This window comes from Erythranthe guttata, chromosome 6, assembly GCF_056151865.1.
Source record: "Erythranthe guttata isolate IM_541 chromosome 6, IM_541, whole genome shotgun sequence".
Classification (NCBI taxonomy): domain Eukaryota; kingdom Viridiplantae; phylum Streptophyta; class Magnoliopsida; order Lamiales; family Phrymaceae; genus Erythranthe; species Erythranthe guttata.
This window is the reverse complement of record NC_142538.1, coordinates 6,113,824-6,126,863: the sequence shown is the minus strand read 5'-3', so window position 1 is coordinate 6,126,863 and position 13,040 is coordinate 6,113,824. Positions and strand designations below refer to the sequence as shown.

Genomic DNA, 13,040 nt, shown 5'->3' with positions numbered 1-13,040 from the left:
ATTCAATAATCCATGGGAACGAAATCATCAAACTAGGAGAAAGAACACATAAAAAATTTACGAGATCAAAAAACGACAACAAAAACAGAACCACGCAAGAATACTCACATCTAACAATATATGTACGAGAAAGCAGACCAAGTTTGATGCAATCAATGTCGAATCAATCGTTTCCAGGATTGAGAAATTGAATGGAAAAAAGACGATAATATCAGCTCAAAAGTCGCGTTGATTTCTTCCTTCCGTGATTTTAGGCAAGAAAACAGTTACATGAAATCACGTTCATATGGTAACAGGGACATTATAGGTATATCAAATCATATATTTTTGGCCAAGTTAGCAAATTTGGGTCTATCACAAAAAGTGAAAAATCAAATGGACCCATGTCATTAGAAAATTCCTACAAAGGAGTTATCCCTAATAAATCATTTTCTAAAACACAATGAACCATAACTGAATTCGTAGTGAAAATCTTATCAATTAAGGTGCCTGGTGAAAATAACCGGGTGTTTGCCGTCATCTTAGTACGCAGGCCCTTTCTTTATTTTTATTTTTTTCTCGTCTTTTCGTCTTCAATTTGTGCCTCCTCTCCAGAGGAGAGAAATCCCGCACCCACCTCCTCTCGTCTCTCTATCGCCGGAAAACGCCACTGCCTCCCTTCAAGGTCCCTCGTCACCGTCCCGTCGCCCGCAGACCAGGAGGGGCGATCAAGAGGCCTCGCCACGCAGACATCGACGCCGCCGGTTCTGCCACCTACGCGTACGCCAGGCTCACATCCGTGGCGGCCTCCGACGCCGACCTTAGGTTTTCCGCTGCTAATTTACCTTTGCTATATTTGGGCTTTCAATTTCTTTCCCATTTTGCTTTGGTCCATTAATTACTGAAATTACGAGGTTTTGTTTCCATATGCCAATCAACTTTTTGCGTTAATTACCTGCTTCGTTCCTTTACCAACCTAAGATTTTGCAAATATTTTAATGTTTAAAAAAAGGGTATATTGGTTGGATAGTTGCCTTTGTTTACTATTTCTCAGTAGTCAAAAGCCCTAATAGTTTATTATCAAAAAATAAGAGCCCTAATAGTTAGCTCAAAACTTATCTGTTTCTTCATCAATTGGGATTTGCAGATTATTTGCTGCTGAGTTGATTTTTTGTGGCATCATCTTGATTTCTTCCTCCTCTGTTTGGGTTTTATCAGGTAAACAACAAATGGGTATTTGCCCTAATTGACAAAGTTATATGCTTCATAATTATAGATGCTTAATTTTATGAATATTAATATTATGTTTTTATCGCATTTTGTTTTCGTTTTCGTTTTTGGCTACGCACCTCTTATCTTCTCCTATGCGAAGAAATTTTCAGTTCATGATGAAAGAAGAGGTCATTCTACAGGCTGTCAATGCTTCATCGAATCATCATCGATTCCAAACCAGTCGTCCCATTTTTCATACATTAAAACTTTGGCTTCCTCTCTATTATCTCTTTCATATATTTTCTCGGTTAGTGTCTTCGGACTCCTGTTTCATAGATTCCAACCTTCATTGGCTTAAACTAATGTGCTTATCTTCTTTGCACCTTAAATTTTCATAAATAAATTTGTGCCTCTTAAGTTCTCGTCTGCCTGGTGACATGTTGAATCTCCTTGTTTAGGTGTTATATACATATTTGTGTAGCAGAATACAACGTTTTATAGATGATGGTATTTATTTTTCTGTGGATGATGGCTTATATAAACCTTTATAGTAAATATATAGTTCTAATCTTTTATTATAAGCTAATTTTCAGGTCTCTAGTGTTTTGATCGGCTGCATACTGATGGATTGTAAAGATAGAAATATTTGGTCGATTTTGATTTTCTTTCTTTTCAATAGACAATTAATTATTGAGCTTACTTTCACATTTTAGTTTCAGGTCTATTTTTTTTGGCTCCAACGATTTTTCCTACATTTGTTTCTCAACTCATTACCATTTCATAAGTGCTGAGAGGCTTCATTTAATAACTATTTTTGTGATATTTTGTACTACTCTTTTCCATTCTAAAAAAATTATATGTCCTGTACTTTGGAAAATTAGAATATTTATAGGGTTTAGGCTTAGAAAAAAGAAATAATGGAATATATTTTAGCTGCCTTTCTAGCAAAATGATCGAGGTATTCCATCATGTCGTATGCAGCCATTTTCTATCTCTTTTTTCTTCGGAAATTTACGATTTTATTGAGTATGATTAAATCGACTGGGCAGCGACGCCACGCATGGTGGATCGCGTTATTTCGAAGACTTTTATTTTGACGACAACAGCTGATCTCTATGCACAAATAGTTGTGTGCCGTGCCTGCATTTGAAGTTGTGCACGTATTATATTGAAAATAAGGATTTTATTTCCTATGTGATGCAACTACAATGCTTGAGAGGTAAGGATAAAGCATCAATATATTACTGGAGCAAATATCAGCAACGCTGCTTATAAATTAGTTTATGTAAATTCTTTTGTCCACTTCCAATTCCTGAGAACAAATCGAAAACATGGGCAAAGACACCGCGCCTTGCGCGGTGCACCGACACTAGTATATATATATATATATCTCACACACTTCACACACTTTCTTCTCCATTTCCGCCTCTTGATTTTTCTGCGTTGTGGTAAGCCCCCTTTGGCCCTTCTTTCTCTCTCTAACATTCATGTGTGTGAGTCGGTGTGTAATATATACATATATACATACATACATATACATACATATATATATATATATATATACATATCTTTGGCCCTTCTTTCTCTCTCTCTCTATCTCTCGGACATTCATGTAATGTGTCTCTTAATCGGTGTGTGGTAATATATTTATATAAAAGGTGCTTCCGTTGTTCATTTTTTCTCTGTGTATGCGTGTGTAAAATCTAATCTCGGGGTAAGTGAGTTGAAATGTATGAGTTTTATTAAAGATGTGGGTTGTTGTTTTTGTGGGTTGGTTTTGAATTTTCAGATACTGTAGCTTGTTCTCTCGTTTCTGTTTATGTGCTGACCGTCACCACGAAACCCTCTTTTGTGATATACTCCCCTCTTGTTATTTTTCTCTTGTTTCAGATATATATTACAAACTTTTTTCTTAAATTCGAGTACTTGTTGTTTCAATTGATCTATACAGGTGATCGAGATGTCACTCCCACTTCCGAAGAATTGGAATTGGCAGGATGACCCGCGTCTGAACATACCTATCCGACGCCAATTCAAATGTGGTAGGAATTGAATTCTCTTAATTATGTAACTATTCTAAATTATGATTTTGTGTGATATGTTTTTTGTTAAATAAAAATGAGAAAGTAGGATGATAATTAAGAATGTGTGCATTCTCTATTGTCTAAAATTGCGTGACCCTGTTTCCTCAAATAACTAATTGAGAATTATTTTGGCCAATTTTATTATATTATTTTATGAACTAGGGCAGTTTCATTATGTTCCTAGTATATATGAAAGTTGGTAGAACTGATAAAAGTATATTATTAAGTCAATCTAGCACTAGAGTTTTGAGAAACTTCAATTATTATATATTTTGGTTGACTGGTTTAATTAGACTTGGGAATGAACCATCAATTTTTAAAGAAATTGATATATATCGAAATTTGAAAATTCATGTCGTCACTGAAAATTATACAAACATTTCTGTTTTACTCTATGAAATTATTGTCGCATTCATTTGTAATGTTATATGTCATTAAATAATTTTGCAATTTACTTGTCATGTAGTCTGTTGTTGGGCGATAGACGTAGCTGATGTCATTACCTACTACTTGAAGTTGCGGTATCCATTTATCCGTTACTATCAATCTCCCAGCTTCGCAGCATCGTCGCAGGAGTTACTTGACATGGTTATTAGAAAATACCCAAAAGTGATTAAATACGACGCAACAGAAGACAATGAGAATAAATGTTATAGGGCAGCGCCCGCACTAGGATTCCGATATGTACTTGAACACGGGGTGACGACAGAAGCTCTCTATCCTTACAGGGCACACTGATTGGAGCGCCGAGTGCCACCTGCGGTATGCATGTAAAATCTAAATATCTAGTTATTTAGAATATAAATATGTCATTTACAATTTTCTCTTACATATTATGTTCTATTTCCTTAATTAAAAAAGTTCCCAAGAATCCGAGTGAGACACATCAAGTATCTGAACAAGGATAAATTGGAAGATCCTACATCGACGGAAATTAAGAGAGCTATTTTTGCACAACCAATTATCGGGAGTATCCAAAGCTTCTTAAGCTTCAAGAAGCTGAAAAAACATGCAAGTCTTTTTTTATTTTTTTTATTTTTTATTATTAAAGTCTTTTAGAATTTGTCAAAAAATTATACTAACTTTGTCAAATTTGATACTATAATTATTATTATTTTTAATTTGTAGGATATGTATCGTGAGCATCTCGAACACCCCGATGACGAGAAGGACAAGTTCCATTCGGTTATTATCATGGGATGGGGGTATGATGAAGGAAACTTGTTCTACTACATCCGCAACACATGGGGTGTGGAATGGGGAAACGAAGGGTATGGCAAAGTTTATGCAAATCTGATCACACCGCTTTGCTACGCTACCGATGCATATGTTGTGCATTGTTAAAGACAATTTCCAGATTTATTCTTTTGTGGTATTTTGTTTATCCAATGCATGTATCTTTAAGCTTTGAGACGATTTAGTTTTTCAGATTTATTTTGTTTATTTCTTGCGAGGCTGTATGACTTATTTCAGATTTATGACTTTTCTAGTTATATATAAAATGATGAATAGGGTGGTGGTTTCTTCCCTTTTATATAGTGCCTATTATACATTCTCTACAAAGAAAACATTAAAGAAGTTCATTAAATTTAGTCAATTTATTAATACGAAAAGTTTATTTACTACAACATAATCATCATAATATAAATTATGTAGTACTTAATAACATGTATGGATTTCATGATTAAGCTCGAAGTTTAACTAATTACAATTGTTATTTTTTGTATTTTTAAGCCAAATAAAATGTGTTTTGTAACATTAGTAACTATGGTTAATTGAATAATTAACAATTTAAATAATAAATAGACCACATCACATTTATCATTCTCTACAAAGAAAAAAATATTAAAGTCGTTCATTTTATAATTTAGTCCTTTTATTAATAAGAAAGGTTTATTTACTAAAAATTAATCATCATAATATAAAGTATCTAGAACTTAATAATACGTATGGATTTCACGATTAAACTGGAAGCTTAACTAATTACAATTGTTATTTTTCCACTTTTGAGACAAATAAAAAATAATAAAACAATACTTTTTTAAAGATAGAATGTAATTCATTTACCATTTTTTAATACGTTAATAGAAAATATAATCAAGATTCAGAGCTAATTCATTTTTGACTTTCTAGCCCAAAAAAAATAATATTTCATTACAAGATAGAATGTAATTTTATTTTCCTTTAGTTTTAAATTATCAATTCAAAATATAATCAAAATTCAATGTTAACTTAATTTTTGTTTCTTTCTCATACTTTTGGCCTGAATAATTAAAACTTTAATTTATAATAATAATGTCTATGTTAGTATTTTTATCGTTTAGATAACACTAATTTACTTTTTCGATAATTATAATATATGTGTAGTAACTTAAGGCCTCGTTTGGTTGGGGAGATTAGTCATGATGAACTAAATAGTTGGACTTTGGTTGATGTTTGGTATCCCTAATAATTTGCCGGCGACCCGCAAATATAATGTAATCATAGCTTATCTTGCTTTGTCTCGTCTTTTAGGGAGTTTTTTATTTGGACGTCCCAATGTCCGATAAAATAATTGGGTTTCAGTAGATTATTTAATCTTATATTGGCTAATCTTATATTGGCAACCAAACGAGGCCTTAGAACAAGGAGAAAAAAATACTATAAATATATGAAAATCAAAAAATATTAGGTATTTATTTTTATTTATGATATGGTAAAAATTTAATAATATTTATTGATATTTACTAATGTTTATTAATAATTATTAATAAATTTAAATAAATATTATGGAATTAAATTTTAATTTATTAAATTTTAATTATGAATATATATTTCAATTTATTAAATTGAAATTATGGAATATAGATATAGTGGAGTGACATAAAAGAAAGTTCAAACATTAATGCCCCAAAAACAAAATAAATGGAAAAATAATATTGCACTTGGGGAAAACATATCTTCATTATTCATCTTTTATACGGATTATGCATGGTTAGACTGATATGTCAAAGTGATAAACTAAGTCTACAAATATCCAACAAATTCTATTTATTCTTAAAGATAAATCAGTTAACAATTAATGAAAATTGGCTAGTATCAATGACTATTTCAAAAATGAGAGAGAGAGAGAGAGAGAGAGAGAGAGAGAGAGAGAGAGAGAGAGAGAGAGAGAGGGAGGGGAGAATTGTGTTTCACACCCAAACTTGACTCTAACTGGTGAAGATTAAATTGCAATAAACTTATAGGAAATTCACATGTCATTGCCTATAAACAAACGTATTTCATATGATACAAGTGAATAAAAAAAATAGATCAAACAATAATGCAATCAAAATTTAATAAATAGACAAATAATAATGCACTTGGGGAAAAAAATTATCTTCATTATTCGTAGTTTACACTGATGATGCATGGTTAGATTGATACGTCAAAGTGCTATATAAAACTAAGTCTACAAGAATCCAACAAATTCTATTTATTCTTCAAGATAAATGAATTAACGACTAACAAAAATTGGCGAGGGACAAAGAAATAAAAAAACCAACAACATCAATAACTATTTAAGCAAAAAAAAAATAATAATAAAATTGAGAGTGGGGAATTATAAATGAATAATTGCGTTTTACCCAAATTAAATTGACTATAATTGACGATTTGCATCCTAATATTTCAAAAATTTCAAAGTTCACCCTCAACTGATATTTCTCGTGAAAAATGGCAACCTACATTAAATTTTTGTGAGATTTAAAGCGAAACTTAAGTATATCTCAATAGTTTCACTATGGAAGACATTTTAACGTTGATTGCATATTATAGTTTTTATTTTGTACTTGTATATTATTATTAATATACCTGCAAGATAAGTAAAAACTTATTAACTACTTATTTTATTTTATTTTAATTTTTTTTATTAAAATCGAAATTAAAATTTAATATTTTTCATCGTTTTAATTTTCAAAAATAATTCAAAGAAAATATAATATTTCATAAACAAAAATTTCATTGTTATTTATTTATTTATATTTTACAGTACGCATCTACTTACTTTATTTTAATTTTTTTTTCAATTGTTGATTAAAAATATAATAACATTCTAAACGTAAGGTTCTATATTATTTTAAATATATTATTGCATTATTTAAAAAAATTTGGAACAATTCAAAAAGAATTATCTATAAAAAGGTGAAATATTTTTTGAGAACTCTACATACGGATTTCAAACCTTTGAAACTAGAATGGATACTTAGGTTATCAAAATTTTGATGTAAAGATTAGTGGATGTCATTTTTCACCTTTAAACAATTTTGTTTGAAGCCTTATTTTGTTTTTCACATGATTAGGTTTAATTTTTAGAGTTAACTGTAAAAATTTCTCTAAACTTTGGACGTTTTTGCACTTTACCCCTGAACGGAAAAAAGTTGCACGGGCATACCTAAACTTACTAATTTGTAGCACCGGAGCAAAAATTGTCCATTTTTAGCAAAAATAAACCGGAGTCCACAACACGTGAAAAGCACATGATTTGAGCAGGGATAAATTGGCCTTTTCCTCGTACACCTATTTTCTTCCTTTTTTTAATAAATATTAATAAATTTAAAAAACGATAAAAAAAAAAAATCATCTTCTTCACGTCACCACCACCAAAAACCAAATTACTCTTCGTCCTTCTTCAGCCCACCGCCGTCCGCCGCCCGCCGCCTCTAATTCGCCGGTTGTCTGCCTCGCGACCCTCTATCGCCTGCTAACTCTGCTTCGCAGCCCTCCGCCGCCTCTGCTTCGCGGCCCACCGGAAATAGAGGACATAAACCTCCCATCCACCGGATGAGAAAAACTCTGCACCATCCATATCGCCGTCGATTGGCGGTGATGCCTAGCCTCACATAATACGGCGGTGATTCTTTCCAAATTCACTAATTGAATGTGAGGGGATTTGTACTCTTCAATCTGCCTGACGGCAGATTTGGTGGTGGTAGTGGTGGTTTTATAATAATAATAATAATAATAATAATAATAATAATAATAATAATAATAATAATAATAATAATAATAATAATAATAATAATAATAATAATAATAAATATTATAAATATTTATAATATTTATTTTGAAATAGACGGGCTACCCACTGTCTATTTCTTTATTACAATTTGATTGAACTTATAAATCAATTTAATTATGTTTAATTAACAACATTATAATATATACATATGGTTGGAGCAAATACATTTAGATAAATATCAAAATAAAATATTAAATATCACATAAATTTTTGCAAACTCATTTTGATATTTTTGGGCTGGAGTTACTCTAGATGTGTACTTAATTATATTTATTACAGTGAAATAATTATTAGTGGAATACAATATATAGTATATACGATCATTATACATTTTAAATAAAACAATTGGTATTCTTAATTTTTTTTTCTTTCAAAGAGATATTACTAATCTTTGGTATTAAATAAAGTAAATAAATAAATAATACCAAATATTTAGAATAACATTGTTATATTTTGAAATATATAAAAATCAATTCATATTTTTTTTATCAATTGATTAAACTTAACTTAAGTTATTCAATTTATTAGTATAATTATAAGAAAGTTTGTATGTTAATTAGTATCTAAAAAAGTTAAATCAATCATAAATTTTTGTCACTGGATTCAGTGAACAAAAAACAAAAGTTAAAACTTTAACATGAAATTCAAGTAGTATAATTTTCAATATGTTAAATAATTGACAGCATGTTAGTGTACACATGGCAGACAAAAAAATTAGTGCCGAATTTCGCATTATTTATAATATGGTCATGTTCATATAAAATATATAACATCAAATGATTTATTTTGCATATGTTTTTTTTAATATAAATCCATGTTTATGAATTCAAATAAAAAAATTCTGTAACACCACCAATCAAGGGATTATAATAAGGGAAGATTCGAAATTGCATTTAACTAAATTCAAATAAAATTAATTATTACTAAAATTAAATTAAATTCAATAATAAATATATTTAGAGTTTGCCAAGAAAGTTGATATATTTAGAGTATTTTATAAATAATAGGATATAAATACATTAATAAAATAATTAAATATATTTAATTATCTTTAATTTTAGAAAACGGTGACATGTTTTTTGATGATTTATTTTCACCAATTAATTTGCCACATGGGATGAAATTGAATACATGCCAAATGTCAAGCAATTGAGGATGAAATTCAATTTTTATATGTTATATAACATATGTTATATTAGATTTATTATATAATGAAATATTACAATAAAACATAAACATAACGAAAAAAAAAAGTATCCATTGAACAAACTAAATGATTTTTTGTACAAACAACATCACACAATTGTTATATAAATCACGGACGAAAAAAAAAACACCTGCCCATGTCATGTGAAAGTAACAAAACACTATGTGGAGAAGGGAGGGTATTATACTTAGTTCTCTGTCACCCATTTTCTAACCAAGTCACGTAAAAGTTGTGCTTTTTTATATATAAAAATCCATCAAATATTTTCACCAATTGCAATGAAAGATCTACCAATTGAATAATTTGATAATAAAAGTTTATGATAATTTCTTTTATATCTCACGTGAGAAAATAAAAATTTAAGTAATTTAAAGAGACTTTTTGTTTTTGCCTTTTTGCTCGAAATTAGGTTGTACTCAATTAGAATAAATGATAATCTAATTTTTTATAATGTATCTCGAAAAACAAAATTACCAAAAACATGACCATTCCCTCATAAAATTTTTAAAAAAAATATTATAGTGTGCAGTGTGAATGATATATTGTGGTTTGATGGTGAAAAATACTAATAAATATTTTTTGGGGTGCAAAATGCCAAAAGACTACATGTTTACGGCTAAGTCAATGAGTTTTAAATTTCAAAACTATAGCCAACTAACATAGTTTGCGGTAGTTAACATGAAGTATATTATAATGAGTATGTATCTAGAACATAAATTTATAAAAATAAATATTCGAAAAATCCGGAAAAAATGACTATATTTTTAAAAACCAAAAAAACTCACTTGATTTGATTAAAATTAAATACCTTTGAAATATTTATATCAATTTACAAATGTATTCTACTTTATTAACATATACTAAACTACGTTCTAAAACACAAACAAATCTAGCAATGGAGAAGAACAAAGTGTAACCATAAAGTGTCTCCTTAAATGAGTAAGAAAAAAAAATAGAAAACAATAGAAGAAGTTTAAATAGCAAGCGTCATGCGCTCTCTCTCATCTCTTGCATGTGGAATCTTTAATTTTGTTGATAAATTTGATCAACATGTTCCTCCTATTATAACCAAAATAAAATAATTATATTGGTATTTATAACGGAACATTTCGAGAAAAAAATAATATAGAAAAAATATATATGCATCGAACGAACTAAAATAATAATTACACAAAAATAAACGTAAATCTCTATAATTGAATACGAATATGAAAAAAAAAATTGTGTTGACTCTATAGTGTTTTCGTGTGATTCTAAAAAGTGGGGTGTAAAGTATGAATGTGATTGAATGTGTTAGGAGGAGGGTTTTTATACTAATTTTCGGAGAATAAAAAAGTAAAAGAAAAATGTTATGAAGGAAAGAAAAATTTAATGCCATATATTTTGAAGATAATTGAGGAAATTAAATTTAAATTACACTTATTGAATAATGACTAATTGACAAAATAATCCATTCTTGTGATATTCATTGTGAAAATAAATTTCCGGAGATTTGATTGTAATAAAAAAGATTTGATTTTGATATTTATAATATATAGGATGTAAATAACATTATGAAAAAAAATAAGGATAATTAATTTTAAATTAAGCATTCATTTCATTATTACAATGTACAACATTGATTTTGATTTTATAAGCAAATATTTTAAATGTTTAGTAATTATAGAAATGTGCATTGAAGTGCTTACTAAATATTTAAAACCAATGTAAATTGATTTGATTCAAATTATCTATAGAAATAATTGACACCACTTAATACACAAATCCGGATAATTTATTTTATTCTGGGTTGAGTTTTCAATTTTATTTGAATTGAAATTGTAGGATTTTTAATTCGGAAATTAAGTTAAAAAAAATCAAATTCTATAATGGGCGACAATCTATAAATCGGAATTAATGACAATTATTAGTTAAACACATTCTATGAAAATCAAAATTGAATATTTTACATATTAAATTAATATGATAAATATTTTAATTGATATTAATTGATTACGATTAAAGTAGATACCATGGAATATGAAAAATATTTTAAATATATTTGGTAAACTGTTATGACATAAGATATTATTCCATGTTAAAATTTCAATTAATGATCCGGATAATATTTTTGGCAAGTTTAGCCTAATCATCAATTAATGATAATAAATAAAAATAGAAGATATCAAAGTAATAAATAATGACATGTGTAAAATAAGTAGGATGCCATGTAGATTCACACGTGGCGATGGCATGGATGCCAAATGTCGGATTTCTAAGTTATGAGGGTTTCAATTTATATATTATATAGATTATTCAGTTTGGTACGTGTTTTAAGAAAAAAGTAAAAGGAAGTATTTAAACCAATTACTTCTTGAATGTGACATTTAAATTTAAATAAGTAACTCTATAAACAAAAAGTGATTATAGTAGAGGGCCAGAGGCTATATTGTAAATAATGGAAAAAAAATATCAATCGATAAGTATTTTATAATTTGATATAACTTTAAAGGATTTAAAATAAAAGAAAAAAATAAATACATATTAAATTTTCGGTATTCGTTACGTTACATCAGACATCAATACAGTATACAATACCATACTGGAATTCAAAAAAAAAAAAAAACAGAAAAAAAAAACAAATATTCAACCGAATTTTCGATTGTATTTGACACGTACCGAATTTTTAGTTCGGTCGATTTACCGACCTAGTGAACATCCCTAGTTAAATCAAATTGTGAATTTCAATTTTATTTTTTTTGGAAGAATAAAATCGAGACAAGAATTAAGTGTATGAGAGTTTGACAAACCCAATGCAAGAACTTGCCCTATATGAAAATTACAAGCAACTTTGGAGCAAAACAAAAAGGCAATCCATATAAATTGATGTAGCAAAAAATTAAGGCAATAATAAGAATGAATAATAGCCCTTTTTTAAGAATCCCCTATGAAGCTCTAACTGTAGAACTGCACAGAAACTGACATCTCAATTTCTTTACATCTGAAAACTTGAGAGGCTTCAACATGAACATTTCTGCTCCCTCTTCCAAACACCTATTCATTTTCCAAAAAAATCATATTAGTAATTATTCTATCTCGAAATAGAAGCTAAAAATCGAGATATGAATCAAAAAGTCGATTACTTGTTAATTCGCGTAGGTACGTTCTCGGACGACATTATGACAACCTGCTCGAAACAAGTCATTCTTTTTTTTTTTTTTTTTTTTTTTTTGGCCAAAAAACTTTTTATTCCATTATAAAATACGAACAGGGGGCCTCGTTAAAACCTTGTGGGCCAATCACAAGGAAAAAGAGTACCCCTACATAATGTGAATAAAAGCATCGAAGAATAATCTCCTAAATAACCATTGGGCTAAATTAAGCCTACATAAGAAGAAAACATCAAAATCGCTCTGCATGGAATCACGATCCGCAAACCAACATCCTATCTTCGAAAATTCCATACCCCAATTCTATCTTCAAACAATAATTTTTTTATGTGGTACGGAAGAGATTCCGAAGTGACACCATTTTCCGT

General features: G+C 29.1%; 2 long non-coding RNA genes across 2 annotated transcripts; one reads left to right on the top strand and one right to left on the bottom strand.

The window, feature by feature from the left end:
- Nucleotides 1-534: 534 nt before the first annotated feature.
- On the top strand, nt 535-4,816 carry LOC148769979 (uncharacterized). Its single transcript, XR_016031769.1, has 6 exons — nt 535-804; nt 1,127-1,197; nt 3,143-3,233; nt 3,742-4,037; nt 4,137-4,286; nt 4,404-4,816. It is a non-coding gene; the product is annotated as an uncharacterized LOC148769979 (long non-coding RNA).
- A 7,471-nt stretch (nt 4,817-12,287) lies between these two features.
- Nucleotides 12,288-12,693, bottom strand: LOC148769978 (uncharacterized). The gene is made up of 2 exons (XR_016031526.1): nt 12,646-12,693; nt 12,288-12,556 (listed from the first exon to the last, which is right to left on the bottom strand). It is a non-coding gene; the product is annotated as an uncharacterized LOC148769978 (long non-coding RNA).
- Nucleotides 12,694-13,040: the final 347 nt, after the last annotated feature.